General features: G+C 39.3%; 1 protein-coding gene across 5 annotated transcripts in view; it reads right to left on the bottom strand.

Annotated features, from left to right (window-relative positions):
* LOC117213690 (teneurin-a) overlaps positions 1-25,978 on the bottom strand; it is a 702,857-nt gene that overhangs the window by 469,913 nt on the left and 206,966 nt on the right. The gene's annotated exons all lie outside the window — the stretch shown is intronic.

Genomic DNA, 25,978 nt, shown 5'->3' with positions numbered 1-25,978 from the left:
CGGCCGCGCCAGGCATTTCAGTGATAAATAACGTCACATTTGTAAGGTCGTTTCGTGCGCGCGCGCGAGAGAGAGAGAGGAATGCCACGCACGGCCGCCACAAAAGAGATAATAACTCTTTAATGCTCAGTCCTGGCCGCATACCGCGTAAATCCACGCCAGTATCCCCGCGAATATGCAAATAATTCGCTCATTATCGCAGGCTGCGCTGAAAAACCACGTTCGACTTCGCCTTCGCCCGATATATTTGCAGCAACCCATGACCTCTCCACTGGTATACGCTCCGACAAGGTTTTCTTTCGTCGTTATCCACCAACAGTCAAATCTTCGTTTCGAGAGCCTCGTCTATAGTCACTGGAATAGTCTATGGGTGATGCGAATTTAATACGACTCTTTGATGTCGTATGATAGTCGGTGTTCAGGGCAATGGTTTCAAAGGATGGTAACACTTGGAGAACAGATGTGAGTTAGTCTTTCGTAAATGATATCCATTCAGGATGTCGTAGCAGAACTCTACACATAAATATGTAGATTGTTTTAGGGGCAAGTGAATACGTTGTTTACGACGGTTGTATAGTTACACGAAAAACATAACGTGGTATGTATATTTTCCTTAATGGGGTTTCCTTCAACATATATGAGAAATTCTAAGCGTACGTTCCAAGTTATATTCACCTTAAAAGATTATCTGAAAATTTCATTTTTTTCCAACATTATAACGAACGTCGTTTCCAATTGAAATAATTCGTCGCATTTTCTCAATTCTGCGACCATCTCGAAACCGAAAACAGCCAGTGCCCCCAATTAAAGCGCATTTCTCAAATCCCCCTACATTATTCCATCGCGGTTCGATCATTTTCCTAGTCCTCGTTATCCCAATCTCAAGACTCCTCTGACAGACACATTTTTCGCTTTAAAAGCATCGCTCAGCGTATTTCCACTCGGTTCCACCTAACCTGTAACCAACGTGGAATCATTCAGCAGCGCAAAGACGTTCGTAAACAGCGCGACGATTTTTCTCACGGTTCTCTCCGGTCGTAGATCTCGTTCTCCGGGTCCGGCGCCATGGAATTGTTTTTGCCCCGTTCGTCGTCCATGATCCGATGGAAAAAGGCGTGCAGGCTCGACACACACGGTCGTGCACGCCATATTGAAATTTCCATAGATATCCGTGGCGTGTATCAAGCTTACGTACACATTTGGCCGCGTTCGTACACGTACACGCGTGTGTGCAGCGATGAGGTGGGACGGGAAAGGTCTTAGGGTCTCTATTGGATTACAGAACAAGCGGCTAGCACTCAAGCCTCCGTAACCCCTGCCACGCTCGGGGCAAAGTAGTTTAGCTTTCGAGTATAGCCTTACCTATCTAGCCTTAGCTTGCCTGTCCATCCGTTACGTTATGTATCCAGGATCCACCCTAACCTTACAGTTCCCTCGACCCCATGTCTCGCGTTACCTCCCCCCCTGCCGCTTCTATGCTACTATTTCTTCTACTTTCTTTCCTTTTCTTTCTTTTCGTCTGCGTTGCCGTCCCACGCGCAGGTAAGAGAAAATAAAGGAGCGGTTGGTACCTTCTTTGGTGCAATCTGCAACCTCGCAATTTATGCGTGTGTATTAGGATGCAGTGGGAGACGCGACGCCGCCCACTTTTTCATTTATCTTGCTCTGCGATGTGCAGTCTTCGCGGGATCGATTGGAACCGAGTGGATTCCAAGGGTAGAGTGGGAAATGTGCAAGAATCTGGAGCTGTGTAAAGAATTTATTGGCTCGTCAGGTGTGGTGGATGCGGTGTGCGCGGGTTTTATTAGCGGCCTTATTCGTTTCTTCGGCGTATGAGTTGATCCTCAGCGGATCGTGTACGATACGATGTGTTGCCATTATACGTGACGTCTTCTTGCGATGTATGAACTGATGGAAGTTAGTTACTTGTTTTCTGAGAATTCGATATTCATCGCGTATACGTATTTACATATGTAACGAAGTTACGAAATTGATAAAAAGTTGACCATCTTGGTACGTATAATATGATCCTCAGAATCCTACAAATTCCTGTTGTCCGAAAAGTTGTCTCAGTGGACGAGACAAGACGGCAAAAAATATCGCATACGTGTAGAAGTCCTCTCTGTAGCGAGTTGAAAAGCAATCGTGTCGTTTCTTAGAAATATCATCAGTGCCGCTTGGAGCAGCGCGTATCATGTTACAGCGTTAAATTAGCGGTGCTACTTACTTCCTCGACAGTGTCAGCTGGATATACGTTTTGCGAGTCGTGATCTTTCTGCTTCGCGGGGACGCGCGGGCGTACACGGTCGTCGACAAGCAAACAACGGGCGTAACTTGACCCAAATACTCGAAATCGTTTCTGCCTGTCGGACAGTGGCTGCTGGCAAGTTGTAGGAGCGCACGTCACCCAACCACCTATGCATAAGAGCATAACGCGGATGTGGCTGCGTGTTGCACCCGGAAGCCCATGTTATTAAAGTAGTAAATTTCGTCGTTGCTAGGATATGGATTAGACTTTGCACGTCGAGTACACACCAACCAGCCGAAACTTCTGCAATCGAAGTGGCGTGACGTCACGGAGTGCTTTTCGTCTTGCTGAGTGAAATTGCTGGTGTGATTTCTGCGGACGAAGCTCGAGGATCTATGGATCATCCAAGCAGTTGTTGTGAATTTCGAGTGAGGTTAGGAAGGTACTGTGTTGTAACCTGGATAGGTGTAAGCTTAGGGTTGACTGATAGTTTATTTTAATTAGAATGGAAGTTATAAGTATATTGCGAATTTTTTTGTGTATTTATGAGAAATTTAAAAGTGGAAAATGCACAGAGTGCACATACGTAACACTTTCTAACATCACAGTACCATGGTTCTTTGCACGTAACATTTTCTAAAGTGTTAAAAGTTTTAGCATGATTTATCTGAAAGCAAATTTTAAAAGCATATATATATATATATATACATTTATGTTATTTCTATTATGATGCACAATAAATTTTGTACGGTGTTACTATACGAGCAAGTGGAAACCCGCGGAACGAAAAGCATTATGTCTTTTTAAGGCTGGAATCGAGGATAAATTTATGTAATAAGACCATATAGAATTCTGCATAGTATGAAGGTAGTAAATTCTATTTGTCCTAGGTTACGATGTAGGTTACAAGCGACCTACTTATATATTCTCGCTAGCTTAAAAAGTGTAAAATTAAAATATCTTCTCGTATTACGCCGTGCAGCACAATTTTCATCTAAAGACTAGAAATTACCGACAAAATTTTATCGTAAAATATTTCAGCGTGAAACCATGGTATTCATCTTTTAACTTTTTTTTTTTTTTTACGTGGAGGAAATCTTCATAGACACCTTGCCACCCTTGTACAGGTGGGCAGAAAGTAGTGCCGGATTCTTACCGGCTAAAACCTCCACGGACGGGACGGTAGAGACACCATTGCGAGTTGATCGTCCGTCAGGCCCCTGTGTGCTTATCACCAAGCACCTTTAACCGAGCATTCCCAGAAAGTACACCCCCACAACACACGCAAGGGAGGGGCTGGCCACTTGCCTGTAGTATAGTACTTTTAAGAGAAATTTTGGTTTTTCCGTCCCTCTTATACTAGTAGTGGCATCATGCTGCTGACTGAGGATTCGAACTCGCGATGGCGCCGTCTTCAGTTCTGAGCCTTAACCAGCGTAGCTAGCTGTCCCGCCATTCATCTTTTAACTACAACGTCTCTTAATGTAAAACTCTTCTAGGATCATAGAATTTGAAAAAGGAATTTTTATTATGTCCATCCTAATTTTAACAAAACAATATGTAAGTTAATAAATTTTATATAAACTAAGACATATTTATTTATTTTTATTTATTTTATTTCTTCGATAATGTTACGCTTACGTAACTTTCGCTCCTTATTTCGCTGTATAGTCTTTGATAGATTAAGAATTCCTGAAGAAACCATAATACATCAAACCAGACTCCATCAAACCAGCGTTGAACTCGAGGCAACTTTATTAACGCAGTAAAATCGGTGTTGCGGCATGCGGGTTAGACTGTACTTGTTGTGTGCTTGTTAGCCTAAAGCGACAGGATTAAAGTTAGTTTCCATTCCACTATACCGTGTCTTCCATGAGAATTGAAACTATGCCATGCGCGGCAGAGTTCGACGAATACTCGCGAAAAATATTTAATCTATTATAAAAGATGACTCGAATTCAATTTCAACTTTTTCACAATGTATGTGAATATAAATTTATGAATTACGGAACTCCCAGTGTCCTAGAATTTTTATTGTACTTGTTAACCTAAAACTATTGGATTCGAGGCGGTATTTCGACTAAAAGGGTCATTACTAAGCTCGCTATAGTTACGTCAGTTGTGACAATGTTCCGAGCGAAACTATGAAATATCTCTACTCTGTCGCCAGAAATGGGTTAAGTTTAACACGAAGTTATCGTACTAGTAAATTTCGTTTCTGATAAAACGTGGATTTGACTTTTCTGTTGGCATACGAGAGCGAAACGATAGAAATCAATGTAAACTCGATTCTTATCGGGTTAACAACACAGTGGACGTAATAGATTTTGTATTTCTTGGTACAAATAATGGTGATGGTATATTTAAATATAAAAATGGTATATTCAATCAGAAATTGCATATATCAGGTATAGCAGAGTAGTAATATGGGGTAGAATAAATATCGATAAATACCTGTTGTGTGATTATTTATGTGATAACCATATTTTATGGATGCAAAGAAATGGAACCTAAATATAGATTTATTTCTCTAGATATTGTAACGAGTACTTCGTTTCGAATATTTTGTATATCTTTGCATGTTACGCACAGAAGAACTATTTTTCTGATATTTGGAAGAAAGTATAATTTTCCAAAATTTCAATAAGAGCTCTTTGCTATCTTTAAAATAATCATGCAACTATAAAATCAACAAACGCTTTAAAATGCTACAAACTTCTTTCATTCGTTATCTTTCCATAAGCCGTGATCTCACGACCCTTAAAACAACGATAGATGTTGCAAATAAAAATCAAGCAACCGAAGTCGTGATACATCAAGAGACATGTATTAAGTCTCATGGAGTGTTCTATGGGGAACGAAATTCTAATTTCTTTTAATCAATATGGATTAGACATCATCGGCCTGAAATTTTGGAAACCAAAGTTCTGTCTCTCTGTTTCACACTGCAAATGGTTGTCTTCTACCAACGCTACGACTTCTGTAACCTGTTATGTTCTCGAGTAGCGAACTGATATTGTCCGGACTGTAAAAATCTGCCATTTATCATTCAATTAGAGACACGAGAAAGAATGACGAAAGTATTGAATAGGAAAGTAAATGTGTCGATCGATCGTGCCCCTATAGGATGATGCATACGGCGTCCTATTTCCTTAAATTTGCACATTCTACATATTCTTAACATTTCCTTACGAAAAAATTGGAAAATTTACCAAATAGGAATATGTTGATCTGTCCAGTTCGATTCTTTGTTTTTAAGTTTCTTTTCTTGGAAGAAGAGGAGTTAATTGATTGCAGACTTTTATTCTGAGATCTGAAATTATATTAGGATCTTTTAATTTAAAGTTCTTGAATTAATATCTGCTAGCAAAGGTTGTTTGGTCTCAGAAGAATTGTAAATTAATATAACGTAAGAGAAGAAAGATATAGAGAGAAGAGAATATTATAACAAATTTTCTCATAATATCTATGCAAACGCATATTTTTATGAAAATAATTAAGAGATAGAAATATATCGTAACTATTAAATATTGCAACGAGAGCACTGCAACTCCTACATTTTATATATTTCCACGTGTTACATACACTCTATGCATTTTCGCAAATCTTTAAATCTTCCTGTAAATGGATAAAAACTCGTAATCTCTTAATAATTACTAAATACGGCACTATCGCGTATCTCTTTATTTCTCAATTTATTAAACAGAAAGTAGATACTGGAAAAGGTGCGGAGCGTGTACCATGTTAACGAGACAGCCAGTCGGTAACTTTTTCGGATAGGATAGCGCGATAGGAAGCGCGAAAAGCGGAATTTCCAAGAGCGGTCGTCGTAGCTGCAGCTCGATCGCGGTTAGAGACAATTTCGAGGTTGGAACTTGCCAGCGGAGGGCAGAGGGCCGCAGTCGTTACCCTGGAAATAAGCGGAAATCGAAATTGACGCAGAGAATTTGCCCGCGGACGAAGTTGCTGGCAAATGAAACGCGAGGCGGAACCATGTTGACGAAATAAAACGGGGAATAAAGTTACGCCAGACCCCCTCTGCCTCTTTGCCTCATCCCGAAACCAGATTTATGGGTTCCGCCCTCGATTTGATTTACAATTGATTCTATCCGAGCCTTCTCGCTGAACCAAACCTTGTCCTCGTAATGGACGTTGCCTGTCGATCCGCGAATTATTAAGATGATTTATTGCGCCAAACATTGCGCGTTGCGTGCAATTCCTTTGTTAATATTTTCCTAATTTTTTTGTTTTATTCTACCAGCTATTGTGTCGCTAGCTATTCTGATCGTTTAAATTAAGTTGAATTTATGTGATTTAAATTGGGCTGCTTCATAAATGAACATTTTTGGATAATCAGATAATGAATATTTTATATTCTCTAGGATTTAATGATCGGTGATATTTCTGTAACTAGAAATACAAAATCAAGTGTTAGGTATAATGTAGATTAGCAAATAGCTTACGATATATTCTACGTCACCGCGATGTAGATTAGCAAACTGATTTTGTGTGGTTAATATTACAAAATTGTATTGAAATTCCCGAGATAGAATTCTATGAATTATGGAAATGATTATATTGTATATTATATATTATAGAAGCTATATTATTACAATTCATTATCTATCTATTAAATTCAAAAAATTTAATTGGTCTTACTGAAAATCTTGCCAACCTCATGATTAATTACGAAATAATGTCCAAATGACTTTTGATACTAACTCTTAATGATCCCTTAATAGCCCTTAATGATCAACGTCACAATAAATAGAGAAGAGAGCAATGGATAAGCAGATTGAAGAAGTAGAATGGTATCGCGAGTTGGAAAACTGTTAACGAGAAGCTGGCGGTCGGCCAGTTAATTAAAAGCAACATGTTCCTTAACTGGATTCTCCGAAGTAGCATTTTAATCCATTCCGGATATACGTATATTCGTAATCGCACGATTATAACTGCATCAGTATGAAATTCGTTTTACATATACTTCTGAGTGGATGAAAGATCAATTAGCTTAAAGCTTAGTTCAATTTATAAGAGAAGTTACTATAGATAGCAAAATTCATAGATTAGTCTAAATATTGTTTTTTGGAATACATTAAGCTCTTCAGGGACAAAATCAATATCAAAGATAAACTTGCAATATATGTTACTGTAATTCAATTGCTCAAGAGAGTTCGCTATAGAACTAAATGAAATAGAATGTTGACGGAATAACAGGATATTTGTTCGATACTAGACCAACAAATATCTAATAAAATACGAAATTTATTTTCCAAATACAAATACTTTACTTTAATTGATTCTGATATTAATAGTAATCTTGGAAAGATTCAATTTAATATCATCATGTTTCGATTTCACGTGGACACAATGCCATCTTTTTAACCTTTTAGTCCATGATCCGAACATTACAGAATGATCTATCACACAAGTGTGAAAGTTATCCCTCCGAATTTTTAGCAGACTGAGGCAGACCGAGGCAGCAGACACAGCCTTCTCAGCGTCCCTCTTCCATTTTCACCAGTTATCACGCGATACTTGACCCAATATAGCAACGTGGACAGCCCAAAGGTACGTTGTGCAAGAAACAAGAGGAACACAAGCAATAAAGCTCGCCTTGCGACTACGTCGTTCGGATTCCACGCGAATCCCGATGATTAAGGTGAATCTTTCAACGAACCAAGCTTATCGACGATCGATAACTCTTCCACTCCAGCATCTTTCGATGGAAGCAAATTAAAAGAAAAAAGAAAAAAGAGGAAACAGAGAAAAAATCGCCAAATTAAACATCACAATCAGCATTTTATCTGTGCTCGTCCCATTTTCCCTGCCATTGTTCAATAAATTGCAAAACGCGTCATTTGGGAGAGTTTGATCGGTTTTTACCGATGGATATTTGCGTGTACATATAATGTATATTTTACGACGACCAGAGCTGTTTATTCGACCCTATTTTTATTTTTATAAAATCGACGGCAAAGGTTATTGCGCAAGTAAAGTTACTTCCGGTAGATTGACGATCGAGGAAGAACGTCTAGAACGAAAGCGTTTCGCCTGGGTACTGCACGTTAAAGGTGGCAGGAAGTTGTTCGTTCGATTTCATCGTTATCGCGAGTTGACTTCACTTTGCTTAATGAAGCAAAGAGACTCGGGATCGGTGTTAGTGACTCGCCGGAGGTGCAGCCGGTAGCGAGCCATTATACTGAACTTCTAACGCGTTTAAAGTATACCTACTATGTACTTTAACCGTGAATCGTTGCACCAGTCTCGAGTTATGATACAAATATTCGCTTTTGACTTATCGATTGCCCTAAAGAGGCGGTGAAAGTCCAATTGAAAACAATTGAAGACTCCCAACACTGCTGTGAGTAATTGGAACAACGTTTCCATTAGTGTTTAGCCTCTCAAGAACATATTTTTAAAGGGACCGTGAATTTGTAGTCGAGATACGTAGAAATATTTCTATAAGACCAATCTCATTACTTTCCTCACACTTTCTGAGAAATTGACATACTACACCGCGAATTTTCTATCACAACGAAATTCCAGGAAACAAAACCCGCCAGAATTCACTCACGTTTAATTATCAAGTCCGCCCGATAATCGCTTTGAACCTATCCTTACTATCCTCATTTCCAACTTACAGAGAACAATCCACAGGAAAAACAATTAACATAAACGGCACACCGTCTCAAGAAAATAGCCGAAAACTCTATTAAAATCGATAATCCTCAGAGTCTTGGGTGCTCGGATTTTCTCAAGAGCCGGAAGACTTCCAACTATTACGCAGGAAGCATGGAAGAGAGCACGCTCTTCTGGAACAAGGACAGCGGGTTCCTGGCGCGGAGTTTCGGCGAGGAGTTTCGGCGAGGACTTGGTTCGGGCGTTACACGTAATTGGAAACTGGCGCATAATTATCCTCGCAGCTGGCTGCCGCTCTTCTTGTCCGGCCGTGCACACACGCCTAACAGATTCTCGCGCGGCTGCCGGCAAAACACCGTCATTAACGTGCCTCGCTCGTCAGCCTGTGAACGATGCTTCAAATGTCTTCGCTCCACTTGTCGGGCGAAACTCTCCGCGGCTAGATGCATTCGGGTTAAAGCGCCTTTGTGGCCCGGACACGGCATAATCGTTACCGCGAAATCCGATTGCGGTTGTTTCAGAGGATTAAACGACACCTGACTACCGCACACGATCGTCGAACGTCGCTAGGAGTCCAGCAATCATCGCGTCGCGTTCTTAAGCTCACCTCGGTCACCGATGCCGAATCGCAAAAATATTCGGCTGCGTGAACACAGACCTTGCGTTGTCGGAGAATTTGTTTGTTCGGCATTGTTAATGCGGTGAGACGAGAGACCGATTTTTACTGACCCGAACAGGGGTTTCGACTTGTGTGGTTGGCGCTCTATAGTTTGCTTTGATTTAGCTTAGGTTAGTCGTGCTTTGGGTGGATGGTTTTGGAGAGAAGAGTTGGAGGAACAGTCGGAGGTACGAAGGACTTGTGGTTGGAGTGTATGTGCTGTTGAGTTGTGTGGTATAGCGGTTGCGGTAGAGAAGGGTGAATGAAAGGAATGTTAGCCTATCGATAGTGCTTTTCTGATGATGACAGTATGAATTGTACATAAGTGTAATTTGAATGGAGAACGTGTGAATCAATTACGAAGGAGAAAAGATCTTGAGCAGTCAGTTGATTTTGGACACGGGATAATGCAAGTTCAGATTTTTAAATTTAAAATTGGTTATTCTGTGCCTCTATCAGATTGGATTGTGCGATACAATGTAGTGTTTGTTTCACGTATTTATGAAATTATTTTTACTTGGCAGTTCTGTACAATCTTCCCCATATTCCCTACGAAGTATCAGCGAATATTGGTCTGTTAAATTTCCAACTTCCGTCAATGCTCCAGAAGAACTTTCGAAATATTATGTGACATTTATTTATATACTACAGTCGACCTACTTTAGAACTTCCATTACCTTCATCAATAAACTTCTCCTCGAGCCTCGTTCGAACTTTTCCTGAACAGGAAGAAAGGTCCGATTGGCGTGAAAGAATTTGGCTTCCCTCTTGCTAATCAAGTCTTACTTCGGTCTCACTCTAATTGGCCTAAAATTAATAATTCGCTGCACGATTGAGATTTAATCGATAATTTCCATAAATGAAACGAAACGTCGTTTCAATTTTATTTTATACGTTTCGCACACGTATACCGAAAGAAAAGAAAGGAAATATACATTTACTCAATAATAAGGCTTCGGATTAAATGACGTAATTAACATGAGAATCGCGGTTAATGTTTACAATTTTTTGTGAATCGAAGAAGTGAGAAATTTTCCTGCTTTGTTTAATAATAATCCTTCACGAAGAACAGAATAAAATGCCGCGTCGTGTACTGCTGAGCGATTCATTCGAACGGATAAAATGATCTTCATCTCTCTTCCGTTGTTAATCGACCGATTTTCCTGTGGTACTGATATTTCAACTGTGTTCCATGTTCTCATCGAATCAACGTTATTTACTGCCACTCCCATCGTTAATGTTTTCATCAGCGCGACCGTGGACGTGAACAGAAATCAACCACGTTCAATTGATCATTGAAAAGCGTTCTCTGATAGTCAATAGAAAGCCATTGATAGGTTCTTGTACGTGTGAAATTTTTTTCTAAATGAATTCACAAGACAAAGAAAAAATTACGTATAGGAATATGTGGCTAGATAAAATGGCCACAATCGTTATATTTTTAATTATAATGTAGATATTGAAAAGATTTTTTGTTATTTCCATGTTGGAAATTTTATCGAAATCGGTTTGATACGGAAACAGGCGACTGGCATCGAAATATGTAAAAACCTTTAGGTTTTAGACCGATGGAGAATTAATAATTAACTTAACGGTGAAAATCTGTGATTTTCACCATTTTTAACTGCTTGAAATTTATAGCAATTTTAATCGATTTCGATGAAACTTTTAGCACGTATATAACTCGCATTTATTTTCAAAATATGCCGTTTAAATTTCCATTCCAGGATCAGATAAAGAAATTATAAAAATAGACCTTTACCTTTTTCCTTGCGATTACGACTAATGGTAATTTTTTCAAAAGTCGATTTTTTTTTATGTATCGTATAGTATAACTAATTCTTTTAACTTTTCAAGGAAAGTCGACTCTGGTTCAATTTTAGAAAAGTTATTCTGTCTTAAAGAGTGCCCGAATATTAACCCCTTCCCGTGCCATTTAGTTCGACGAAGCAGACCAGACTGATGCTCGTAAACAGGAACTAACATTCAGTCACGATCGTAATGGGCAAAAAAAAAACAGTCCCTCTTGTTATGTTTACGTTTGGCCCAAGTATCTGGTCGCGAGTCAGACTCGCGATATTCATGTTTGGACCAAAATCTTCATCGCGAGTCTGACTCGCTAAAGTACGGGAAGGGGTTAATGGAAGTCACTGTGTATACGACAGTGCAAATTGTATAATTTCACTTATCTATGGACTGGATGAAGCATGTGTGAAAGATTGATAGAATCTAAGCAACAAGTGCCAACAAGTCTATTAATCCTTCTGTTATTTGCTTGAAACAAATCTAATCAGCACAGGGATCACTATAGCACAGTGTATAATTGTTATTTGAAGCACAAGATGCAAGATGCATATTCATGGGCGTCTATCTAATGATGTCTTGGAAACGAATTGATTTATTTGAACAAAAGAAATAAAGTATATATTCAGAAGAAATTCCAATAAAGAATATATGTCGAAAAATAAAAATTATTTTCTGTAAGACAGTCCACTTTCAACTCATTGAAGAAGATCTTAACAGTGCAAACGATGGAAGCGTATATTTCTAACAAACTTTTGCATCATATATACCACGATTTCCACTTGTAATGTAAATGTTACCACAATTATGCATCGTCTCCCTCTGGTTGAGAAGCTGCAAACTATACGTATATAACTATACGTATCTAAATGGATGGAACGGGAAGGCACCAATTACTTGGGCTGCACAATCCCCGGATTTGAATCCATTCCATTATTAATTACGGAGGCATCTAAAATCCATCGTTTACGCAACATCTATTAATAGCTCTGAAATGCTTGGCGAAGGAGCAAGCCAGGCTTGCCAATAAATGCGAACAGTAGCTGCATACAAGGATCGTGTGTGAAAGAAGTTGTAAACCTGTCATTACTTGAAATATACTGTGTTCTTTGGAGGATTACACCTATGAAACACTATATAAGATTATATTTTAAAAAGTATTTCTATCGAAATACAAGAAGTATTGTGAGAATGAACGTTTTGTATGGTTATTGTCGGATAGGAGCATCGAATGAGATGTTCAAGAAAAAGTTTTCTTTTGTCCTAGTTTCTTAACTCTTCTTATTTCGATATAACGTGGTGTTTGCGGGTGCAAGAAACAAGATGCCGTAAAGAAGTACGAAGAAAATCAAAAGAATTGCAAGAAAAGATGGAAAGAATCAGGATGAGGAAAAAGGTGGAAGTCGTGTCAGAGCAGAAGACAGGCTTGGAAGTTGGGAAGTTTCTCCTGATCAATTTGTCAGGAATAAGATATAAGTACGTACGTACGACGTGGCCGAAAAATGGAAGTTAAATTTGTTCTCACAAAACATATATATTTTAAGACAGCATACTTAAATAGCGAAATATCATTTTTACAAACTTTCGACTCATTCTACAATTAAGCTAATCTATAGTATTTATAATTTTTCATCGAAATGCTATGATCAACATTTTATGTTTCTTTAGATTTTATGTTATCTTTAGATCCCTGAGATGCCCCTTGCAACTTACGTTTAATAATATTCAGTTCTATGAACTGGAATCAAACTTGAAATAATGATTTATCTTCTACATAATCCTCATTTATTATGGTTGAACCATAATCTGTCACAAGAGTGACTCGATATTATCCAAGGGGTTACATAAACGAACGAGCTCCATCCCTGTCTCATACGCAATCCAGACCACGCACCTGTTTCTAATAGTCCTGTCCACCCTTCTCCATTCGTAATCTTTTCACGTAAGAGACTCACCGTTCCCCAAGTTTTCGCTCGTTTGCACGATCTGCCCTACGATCAACTTCACATAACCCTACATCAAATCTGCCCTTCTTCACTGTCTCCGCTGCTCTCTCGAACCACTCTGTGATCTTCCATTCGACTTCGTCGAATACCCTATCCGGATCACTGACTATCCCGTGGAAGCTTTTTAATATTAAATCGCATCAATCTTTCGAACGTACGCCCTTCGTCACGACGTTTCATCCCTTCAACGCTGCACCGTAGCTCGAAGTGAGCGAAATGGGAAGCGTCGAAACGAGGCCACGTTCTGATCCGTCCGTATTCCAACGCCGTACAACGATGACCACCTCCGCGATAACGGTAGAACACGCTCCACGACGGAGTTCGTAAAGTTTCATAGTTCGCGCCATTATTCCCCATTCCCTCTCCCTTTCTTCTTGCTTCTTTCCTTATCTTTAATATATTATATCGTTTGGAAAGTTTGGAGCGAAATTTAAGAAAAATTATGTGGCAGTACTTCTTATAGAATTGTTAGAATTTCATTAAATAATGTATGTTTATATTATACCAATTGATAGCTTTTTATAAATTGTTTTAATGAACCTTTGCAAATAGTCTTTATCAAATCCTTCGAGTAATTAATTCGTTAAAAACGTGCTGCAAGGATTAGAATAAACAATAACCGTGCTTTGCTATATTTGATGGGCAGGAGATAAAGTTGAATATTTTATCTACGAACTAATTGTTTGTTTCTTTCGTCATTGTCTTAAGTCGCATCGACGCCAAGATCATTAGTGTCTCAGGTATGGTACCGCGGAGCTATTACACGCGAGAACTATGGAAGAATGGTGAAGGTGGACTTACATGTTTTAGGTGGATTTCGAACCACCAGAGCCACGCTGAGATACGAACGATACAACTTCGAATAAATCGAATTGCAGAGGTGCCGGCAGCGAATCGACTGGAGTCATTGAGATTCGAACCAGTGGATCTCTCGGATACGAACCCAAGCCGCAGTCGACTGAGCCAACGCGATCCTTTACGAACTAATATTTACGATATTGAGAGTAAAAGAGGACTAGCTTAATTTACCGCAATGATGGAATTCATTTCTTCCAAATCAAATCCAGATAACATAACGAAATCAATTTCTGTATTGAATATTTTATACTCGCATGTATTTTAAACAATGAATTTCTTAGTTTCTTGAGTATTGGTGTTAGTTGACTTTTTCTCCCAATATTTTATCGAATACCTAGCTTTCATCAGTATTTTACGATATTCTGCTGAAAACCGATACATTATCTATTAACCAAACCGGACGCTTCCCTCTAATTTATACAATAAACGTGCAATTAAGAGCAATATTTTTTAAATACAGCATTCCATTTTTCGACAGAATAATTCATCCCAATTTGAAATGAAAAAGCAGAACACGATATCGATTATCAAAAATACTACGAGCATTTCGGACAAACCAATATTATCCTTTTCTCGATCATCCATTCGTTATCCCCGTCTCTGTCTTTATTTCTTCTTTCTCTGTCCGATAAATAGGTGGTGCGGGGGCGTTATTTCATGGGACAAGACAGGACAACACGGGCGGAAAAATTCTCTCTCCAGCCATTAATTCCATTGTCCTTCCAATCACGGAATCTATAGTCGAGCTTTGTTCTCGGAAGGGCCTTGGGAAAAACTTGCGACCGAGCAATTCATTCGCGAGTGGACGGCTCTCTGGCGCGAGATAATAAATCTTGCACGCTCGCTCACTCGCGTGCACGCGCGCGCCCGCTCCTGTCATTTGAACGAGATCGCGGGAAAAAATTTTCCAGCTCCTGTTACGGTCTTCCCAAATAAGCGCCGCTGTTTTGTTTCCGCCAACGGAGAAATAAACGCCGAGAGGATGTTTTTTGAACCACCCTTGGCTCAGATTGTATAATTAAACGACAAATATTCAAAGTATTTGCTTTTGATCGATTTATCTCAAGGGTCGTAATTTCATTAGATATTGGACAGTGAATAAGGATTATGCATTTTAGATCATTGAAGAGAAAAATAACAGAGATTCTAAATGAATGTTATTTCGATGTCCATTAACTGCAAAAGATTCGATTTTAATATACGTATATTAAATCTCATTCATTTTTCCTGTGAGAATAAGTAATGAAAGATGTAAAAAATGCAAAATGAGGTTGAAAATTAAAAGCGCCTCTTTCCTTTCAATATTGAAACCTATCGAAAATAGTTGTAGAAATTCGGTACGCAATGTAAAATTCAAGACACTATAGTAATTTATTCAATAGCCAATGGTGGATAGAAACTTTTTATTTGGCGAACGATTAATTTATCGAATTATTTCTGCTGGCTGCAGATTGCTACTGTAAACGATATACGAGAAAAAGATATTCATTAAAAAGGTAAAACTAGACTTCTATTAAGCCAAAATGAAATACGTCAAATCGTACTTTAACTCCCTGTTTTTGGTATATCGCAGATTCAGTCAACCACCGCCTATGAATATCACGAGCAATTCCAAGGATCTCGTAAATATCACATTCTACTTCGCTAAATGTGGTTACCTCGTGGCACGTCGGTGTCGACCCTAATTTTACGCCCAGACCTGTAACCCACTCAGTTGGTCGACTCTGTTGCTGTGGTTAAATCGAATCAAATGGATCAATGTAAAATTTTTATGCTCATATTCATATGATTTATATTAATTACCATATGAACAACATTTTACTAATTACTTAGACCAAAAGAGAAATCTATTCAAATTGCCTTTTTTCTCGAGATGACATTTATCATCCAATACCCTAATATTCATATTATTTCTTTTTTATTCACTTTTTTTTTGGTTAAATACTTCAAGATTCTTAATCCCGAACGCCAGGGTCACTAGGATTGTGTAACAAATGCAATCGCCCTTAATTTCCTCTTTCCGAAAGTTACACCAGTTCCCGTCTCATTTAAATAATAAGAACTTTACGAGAGAACGGTCATCTTCATTCATCTCAATTAAGCCGATCTACGGGTCGTTAGAAAGAATCGAAAGGACTCTCTCGTATTAATTCGAGGAATTCTTTCGACGAACCATACTCCCTTTAAACATTGACTCAGCCCATCGAGAGGATTCAGAGAGATCGCGAGTAGGTACGTATTCGTAGGATCGATGATTAATTCAGTGAGTGGAGAATGTCCTTCGCGTAATTTTTCTTCGTTCTTCTTGCGTTTTTCGACTCGCGGCCATTTTCAATTCCCATTACTCGTTCTCTAATTAATACGCTTTTTCCGATCGAAAGGTGGCCAGAACGGCTGGAAGAGCGACCATCGGCAAACACTCCGCTCCTTATGCATTATTAAACCCACGACCAAAGATAAAATCGCGTCATCGATTCGTCGTGCTATCGCAGAGGAGCGGTCGACGATTCAACGAACTGTTGTGTTAATATATGTACATAGAATTAAACGAGCTGCTTTTTTATCATGAAAGAGCTGTGCTAACACATTACAACATTGTGTTAGTTGGAAGGTACACAGAATATCTCACGCAACTCAGTATATTTATATCTTCAATTCATAATTGGTACGGTGAACATTTTGTTAGATAGTAATTTAGTTAGTTCAGAAATTTGCGAGCAATTAAAAACATAAAATAAGTGATACTGTAGTTACGTTTATTATTTTATTTAAAAATTTGTTGTTCCGCCAGGTAACTTCGACGTGATTATTCGTCAAACGGACCCTTTCGTTTCTCGTTTGCTTCTCCTTTGCTCCTCGGCGACGTTACTCAACAGCGGCCATAATGAACTTTTTTCGTTTCACCATTTATTCGCCCCTTTGTCTTTGACTGCGCTTGAATATTTATCGAAGTTAAACCAAGACGAATTTAATAAATACGTTATGATTTAATCGAGAGCACCGGCGCAGCGGGAAGTCGAGGTCGAGGGGCTCCAGATTACGTGCCTAAGGGATCGGCTGAGGAAGGGGAGAGGGTGAACAGTCGCGGGATATAAAAAGGAAGAAACGCGAATCTCGCTTAAAAAGTTGATGAAGGATCTCATGGACCCATGGGGATGGAAAGATGCGCCACGTGAAAGAGAAGGATGGGCCGGCTAAATATTAATCGCGTGGTGAATGAAATTAAAAGAGTAACTCGTCTGGCTTTCTACATTTTATTGTTGATCTGATTATATACGTTAAAACAAATTAACGCGTCTGTGATGGTGCTTCTGTTCAATATTCTTTCGTTTTCTCATTTTCTTCAACCATTAACGCGTACAATTTACAGTACATATGATTTACGTATATAATATAAAACTGTCAGATAAATCTATCGGTATGTTGTCTGTCTCTTCGCCAATTTGGATGATTTTTTGTTTATGTTGCAGAAATCAACATTTTGGATAACTTTATCCTATTACTGGCGATCTCGCTTCGTTTCTGAGCTATTTAGGCAAAATTGACGGCATCATTACAGTGAATTCTGTCTATAATCGTGCGTCCGTGACAGCGTATGAGTTAGTATTGGTAGCCAACCGTTTCGTGGCACGGCGGCGGCTGGATAAAACGGCACGTAACCGCAAACCTATATAAACTATAAACAAAAGACAAGAATTAGGCTTGGGTTAGGCGTTGTTTTATCCGGTCGTATTACGACGCTGATACGGACGCACAATTATAGGTAAAATTCACTGTCTAGTTTTTTGTGAATACCTTGGAAACTAAGGTCGAACGGGGGTTATATCTATAGGAAAAAGTTGTTCAAAATGTTGATTTCTACGATATATTCAAAAACCAATAAAATTGGCGAGAAAGTAACATATCGATAGATTCACCAATTGTTAATTTTTTTACTTTTATTTCTTATTCTAATTTTTCATATAATTGAGCAAACTGAATAAATAATAGACGTGCAAATATTTACGAGCGATAGGATAGGATGAGGGCGGAAAGTATTAAATTAACGGGTTTCCGGTAAGTTCGGGCTTCATTAGTAGATTGCACTAACCTAGGACAAGCATACCCCTTGGCTCTTTAGTATTCTATGTTTTTTTAACTTCTAAAGGTATTTGCATTGTAAATTAAGCTCTATCGCTACGATTCATTCTGTCCGTAATCCATTTTTCTCTTTGATTCTTTTATACTCTTTATAACTCTTCTCATTACTACTGAGGAACTGCATTTGTTTAACACTGTTTGGAAACAGTGCCATATAATTAACGAAATTCTCGTTTCTCTGCCACGAATCATTCTAATCTCTAATTACTTTACTGTTTTACATTTTACAATTGGCTGATTGACAATCAAAGATATGTTACAAACAAATATTAGAAATTCCTTCGAGTTTCTATGCTCATTCCATTTCAACTCGTGGAATACATCTTCAGCAGAGTTGCAAGTATAGCAACAGCGAACTATATCGAAAAGACTGAAGGAAAAGCAAGAAATTCTACCTTAGAAACTTTCGCCTTATAGACACAGAAACATACGTGCCTGAACTCCTATATTTCGTGACTCATTTAAAACTTGCCTTCACATCTCAACAAACAGCTATGCCAAACATGTTCATGCTAACCATCACTTGATTCCACAACAAAACTTCAGCAGTCTCACTCTGCAATTGCTTTGCCAGTTGAATATATATTACGAATTCATCTCTCTCTCTCTCTCTCTCTCTCTCTCTCTCGTTTCCTTCACATTATTTTAACTTTTCCAAGAAACTTCGCTTCTACTTCTAATCAATAACTTACACCAACCAAAGTGCAGGTACCTAGCCAAATTTCCTAAAGAAAAATCAAATACAGTGAATGTAGTGAACTACAATACACGACTTTAGACAACCAAAGTCTACCTCAGAAACTTTCACATTCACTGAAACACGCGAAGCTCCGCCAGCAAGAACTTCCCGGTATTCTGACTTATTTAAAACTCGCCTCCAAATCTCAAGAAGCAACTACCCGAAACGTGCTCATGCTAACACCACCGCCACCTGGTTTCACTATAGAAAATCCTCGTAATTACATCGTTTTAAACTGCCACCATTCGCCAACATCTCCTTGATATCCGTCCCGAGAGGCTGTGGCGAGCCTTAACGTGAAAGCATCGCGAGCCCGCCAAGAATCGCGGTATCCTCGTTCGCTCGTTCGGCCACGGGGATCTCTCTGGCCGAAACGATAATTGCAAGAAGTGAAACGGCGGTGGTTCGGCTTTCTCTCCGGTCGTGGGACAGTATCCCTTATCTCGAGGTCGTTCCACAGTTATCAGAAGAGAACGTGCGAGGTAACTGGCACGGTTCCCAGGGATTCTCATGGCGGCAAAAGAAAAGCGCGGCGATCGCCGAACAACGCGCTCCCAGAGAGATAATGTTAATATCCGTGGTTCGTTTTCTAATTGCCAATTATTTCGGCTTATTCCGATCTTTGCTTGGCCGCATTATCCTGGACACTACGCCTGGGATCCCAAGAAGAATTTACGAACGTTGGCTTTATGCAATAGTTAAAGATCTAAGTTGTGCCTATTATGGTTGGAAAGGCTTCTACGTCTGGCGGAGTTTGCTCTTAGATTCGGGATCTGATCGTCGTTCGATGAGTTTTTCTTCAGCAAAGAAGAAGACGATATCTTTTCTGAGTTTTAGAACGTCAGGAATTTCTCGTTCTCGCTGCTTGGACGTTATTGTATTATATATTTGGACGAAGACATAAAAGATTCTAAGGATACGAATAGCGTCGGAAAATAGTCTACAGGCAATTTTGTCTAAAAACTTTTAACTACGTTTAGCTACGTTTCGAACACAATTCACTTAGCCATAGAGCTATCAAGCTCCTACAAGACTCGCATTCGTTCGAAGGCGGTCGTTAATCATTAACTAGCTCCGTGTAGCCAGCCAATCGATCAGACAACGGTACCACACAGTACCCCACCGAGCATCCTCGCGGAAGCAACTTCCGCCGCGTTTTCCCCAGGACTTTTCTAAAATTCTCCTCTGACTTGCTTCTAACTAGTTTCCAACCCAGGTCCGCTACATTTTTGTCCGGTCACGCGATATCACGACCACCACTTTTTACCATGTTAAAGAATAATCGCTCATTCGAGGTCTGGCCTCGTGTATCAGCGCTGGAAAGGGAAGAAGTAGAAGAGTTAGCAGGTGGAATAGGGAGAGTAAAATCCCTATCCCGCTTGGGGTGGAGGCGAAGGGGTTAGATTAAACGCGATAATACGCCGTCCCGATATCTTTTTGGCCTCGAACGCAGCCAGCTGAGTTTCCCTCGTTATCCGGTTTCCCCGGTTACGTTCGCCGCGCCGTTCGCCACGCCACTCGCAAGCGGTGGCTCCACAAATTTTGCAAAACACCGATATAAATCGTTTGATAACGCGTCTGGCCCTGGGCGTCGATATATGCTGGCGCGAGGAAAAAGCCCGGCGCACCAGGCACAGTTAGGAGAAAAAAAGAGGGATGGTTAGGAAAGGGGTGGAAATTTGGCGAAACGCCAGACGCGGCCTTCCGAAGCCGTTTGGAAAGGCAAGTATAAACAACGATCACCGACGCGTCGGGTTATACCACGCTGATATCAAGCTAATTGCAAAAACTACATCCTCCAACCAACTGTCGTCCTGCCTCCCCTGTCGACCACTTTTTAACGCATTTGTGTATTGGTGTAGGTGTAAAAAGGTGACTCATGGATTTAGGGCTAGGTGGAAGTTTTTAAATAGTTGTGATATCCCGAGCGAAGCGCACATTGAGTAAGTTGATCTTAACTGTTGAAGGCTAGCGTGGGTTAAATTTCACTTTATACGAATTTCTTTTTAACGTTATTAACGGCATATTAATAACGTCATCGCGATGCTCTTATTTGCAACCGAAATAAGCAATAATTTTTCTACTATTCATTTAGTATTGAATAACAATAGAACATTTAATTCCATTTGTTCAACTTTATCAGATACTTTTTTAATTTAGGAAAGATGTACTGCGGTCAATCTTCACTCGTGATGTTCTTTAAGTATTATGTTTTCGTTTATAGATATCAGGTTGACTCAAAGTCATTCCGCTTCAAGTGATGGATAGGGCAGCACTTTTCATTAGATTTACAAATCTACCAGAAACTTTAATATTTTGGGAAATTTCACTAGTTTCATCTTCATTTACAATAACGAAACAATTCGAAATGCGAAGTATTTAATCTCAGGAGAAATTTCTTACACGTTATCTACTTAATACAATTGTTAATATCAAACTAAAACACAGAGAAGTTGAAGGAGCAGTAGAATGTTGACAAATATTTGAATACGAAAACAAACGTATACCAGGCTAATTGGTGAGTTATCTATTTAAATGAATATTCAGTAGTCTGGAAGCTTCGACATGTTGCGTGGGTCAGATATTCTCTTTGTCCAAACATAGTCCAGAGCTAAATTTCGTCGTTATATTATTCAGTACCCTCAATTGTATTTGACCTTAATTACTTACGCATACCATTTTACTGTTTTATGACTTGTCTTGTGCATACTGTGTACCTTTCTTGCACACTTCACTTTCAATTATACTATTTTTGATGATATCGCCAATATTTGATGTTCAGTTTCTGCTGTCAGACGTATAATTTTGTTTCGTTCTAAAGATGAATACATTATACAATTCAATTATCAATTTACTAGTATACAATTTAAGTATCAATTTATGGTATTTATTTCTATATAAATAGGTGATAATTGTTGCGTATGAATTTTCCACAGAAGTTTATTACCCTTAAAATAAAAAAGCAAGAAATTCTCATAAAGAGGAAAGGAGAAGGGCAGAGATTCTTTAAGTAACTTTTCAACTGCCTCATCATGAGATTCACTCTCAACCAAGGATTCTCCCCGAAAGTCTTTCGTCAACCCTTCACTAACTAGTTTCGGTTAAGACCGGAAAGACGATACTTTAGGCCGAAGAACAACACGCTTAAGGTTCCCTTTCCTGAAGCTCATGAATTAAACACTCACGAAATTTCACGATACTGCATAATGAACAAGCAACCTAACTACCCCTTTGGGATTTACCAGGGGTGACATGAGTCATGTGGCGCGACCTTGCGGTGTTTTAATATCAGGTTCGTACACATGAAATGATGTTTCCCAGTAGTTTCTCCGAAATGTAATATTGGATGCTTCGTATTAAATAGAATTTACTCTGTTCCGAGGATTTCTTCTTCTCAGAATGTTGTTCTTCGAAATAATACCGACAAAAATTATAATGATGCAAGTAATCGATTCCCTATAAGAATCACAGCTTATCGATGCTCGCCCAAAATGGATTCTGTTAATTTTTTTTCCACCTACCCCCAGATAGCTATCATCATTTTTCTAAACTTCTACAATTCATACATTTTTCTTTCACTTCGAACTCAACACCATTCGATCCTTCCATGCATCCCTAATTCTATTCACTCCAAACATAATTATTCTTAATAAACATTCCCCCTAAGTAACCATACACGTACACAAGTACATATACTTAATATCCAGGAAGATTAAATAGTATGCGTCCCATGAATAAAGTACCTGGTTTTCATAATACCAGACGACTAACAAACCTTAATATTCAAAATTTCATTCTCAATGTTCACACAAAATTTTCGCCCCGGGTATACAATAAATAGACATGGACAAAATACCCCCAAATCCACGAAGGAAGTAGCTCGTTCCCATAATATCAAAGCCCTGTGGAACCCGGGGCAAAAATCCTGACGCAGTCTCTCCTTGAGGAAATATTTTGAAAAGGCGAGCAACGATGCGCGGACTCACGGTAATTAAGCATCTTGCCGGTGCAGAGGCTCCGCAAACCGGCAGTAAAAACTAAATAAATAGAGAATGTCCGGCGTAGAGCCTGGCCGCGGCGAAACACGCCCGGTTGGATCAGGCCGAGGAAGAGGGAGAGAGAGTCTGCACGCGGCAGAGCTTGCGCAAACACAAAAGCTCACGTCTGAAGACAAACAGCAGTGACTGTAAGCTGCAACGTGGCCTGGGGCGCTGCGGCCCGTGTGCTATGAGAGAAAGGAAGGAAGGAAGGAAAAGACGAGCCGTGGGACGGCAAGGGGGCAAACACATCGGACAAAGACGATGAAACTCCGCCGGTACGAGGTGAAAAGGTAAGACAGAGCCAAGTGAGACGTTGGCGCCTATACCCGACGGCCGAACGTTCTTCTTTCGGAGACGACCTCGTGCTTCAGTGAACGCGATAGCGTCTTGGAGATCTTGATACTCCTAGAAATGAACGAGCAAAGGAACATGGACAGAGAATTTCGAAGATGCTCGCTGTTTTTTCAGAAATAGGATTCGTTATTTAAAAATGCTCGTTGTCTCGCAACGTATATATTAGGTTGTCCGGATGCGTCTTTCTTTTACAGACACGTCTTTTATAACGATGCATCTTTAAACAAATATGAAACCTAATCTGTCGAACGTTGTGATCTTTATTTTGAGAGAACAAAATGGATCGTACGTAATTGGATACAATAATATAAAACGGAAAATGTTGTGCATCCATTATTTCCTTATAAAACGAAAGAAACCTTTCGGACGACCTAATCCTAGAGGAAATCGGTGAAAATTTAAATAAGTGCGTTTTAAGGCTCTAAGATTACGTATCATTTTCTGTATATATGTATCATTTTTGGAAAAAGATCCCCTGGACTGTACCTCTGGCGAGCCCCTCAATTTAACCGAATAAATTCTCCTTTGCAAATTATGGTCCTATAATTATTCGCTAGATGCACAATTGACTTTATACACCACGCGAAATCGTAGATAATGTGGCCATAACGCTACAGAAGAATCAGTCGAAAGCATAATTACGCGAGAGCAATGGGAAGGCGATATTCATACGCTACATTCCAAGTGTGCAACTCTCACGTTTGTATATACGAGGTGGAAAACAAACACTCGACGCGGAAACATATGCTTATTCGGGTGGCAACAGACGCAGATTGCACGAGCGATGAGCGTGGTAAGGTTCTCGAGTTGGTTCGCGAGCATTGTCCTATTAGAATCAACCCTCTTCGGGGAGGTTTCGAGTGCGTTCCGCAACAAAATGTCGCAGCCGTGTAAACGCGCTCTAACAGCCGAAAGCCTGTGTCGCTTTCGAAGATACTCCAGCCGTGTACACGCGGTGTATTAAAGCCGTGTACCATGCGTATATACGTACTGTATTTTCGGCTAGGATCCTCCATTTCAAGGCGTCTGTACGCGGAAACGCATTCCACGATGCAAGAAACCAAGCGGATCTTGGAATCCTTTCAGGCGTAGAGGATGCTAGTTCATGAATACCGTTGTGCACAGGCTTCACAGCAGGTATTCGAAACGTCTAACGTGATGCAATTGGAGATTTGATAAACCGACGATAAACGAAAATTAGAATTATTTTGTATTTCCGTAATATTTCATCCGAATTTGACTCTAGAGAATTAGTTTGTGAAACTGCGATAATATTACAATGATTTATTATTAATCTAAGCAACGTGCAACAGATAGAAATTAGTGATTAATGGAATTAGAAAGTCGATATTTAGTTAGAAATTGTCGAAGAAATAATTTATAGATATTTTTGAATGATTTTTACGAATTTTGTGGATTCAACAATATGCGTATGTAGATGTAACAAGCTGAGGATCATAATGATGTAATTTATCTACGACATCTCCTAAAATAGCGTTTCACGTTTACCATTGTAAAAAATTCGGTATAATTTCCGAAGTTATAAAAACATATCTGGGACAGTGAACAAAATAACAACTTGGTTAACTATGAAAGTAAACGGATGGTACTTTTAAAAGTTGAAAAGCATTGTTAAGACGCAGGCCATTATGAAAGCCGGAAGATCAGCATATTCGGGCGCCAGACGCGTTTTATGGCACCCAAGTGTCGAGCAGCCGTGTGTAACAAATTTTCTTCCTCGAACTCGGAAAAAGTCAGAATTACTCGAAAAATAAAACAATCTTAACTTCTTCGAATAGTTCTCAGTGATAGCGACATATGTATTATTATTATATTAAGGCATCATTAACGCATCATTAATCCATTGCTATTAAAGCTAAAACAAAATTCCAGGAATATCTATTAACTGCGTGTTGATGTATAAGTCGACTTGCATCGAATCACGAGATTTTTCACGGTTAGCGTAACCTAAGCGCTTTGATCGTTCAACGTTGATAGCTGCGATGGCGACGATATCAGCGATATTCGATTTTCCGACGGAGCGGCCGCCAGGTTTCCGGCCGGCTCTAAAAAAACACATGCCACATGCCGGAGCGCGATTTTTGTTCAACGTGAAAAGCGAACAGGTGGCCCATGTCTAGAAAGCTAATCGAAACGCTCGTTTTCGAAATACGAGCAAAAAACATCATTTGCTATTTTCTTGTACATATGTGTATAGAGTGTCCCTTTATAATTGTCTCACGACACTACTTTTTGAATTAAGTATACATGCGTTGGATAAAAAAATGTTTCGAGTAAAAGTTTGTGTTGGTTACGTCACTGGCAGTATACTGTTACGTACTTGGACATGCACTACGTAGAAATATACGGACTTTTAACTATTTGCTAAATGGGAATAAACAAAATACCGATTTTTGTTGAATATATGTCAGTTCAGTATTTGATTAAGACATGACACATGTACCGAAAGTTCAAAACGAGAAGATTTCC

The sequence above is a fragment of the Bombus bifarius genome, unplaced genomic scaffold, assembly GCF_011952205.1.
Source record: "Bombus bifarius isolate JDL3187 unplaced genomic scaffold, Bbif_JDL3187 scf7180000009125, whole genome shotgun sequence".
NCBI lineage: Eukaryota > Metazoa > Arthropoda > Insecta > Hymenoptera > Apidae > Bombus > Bombus bifarius.
This window is presented reverse-complemented; position numbering and strand designations above follow the sequence as displayed.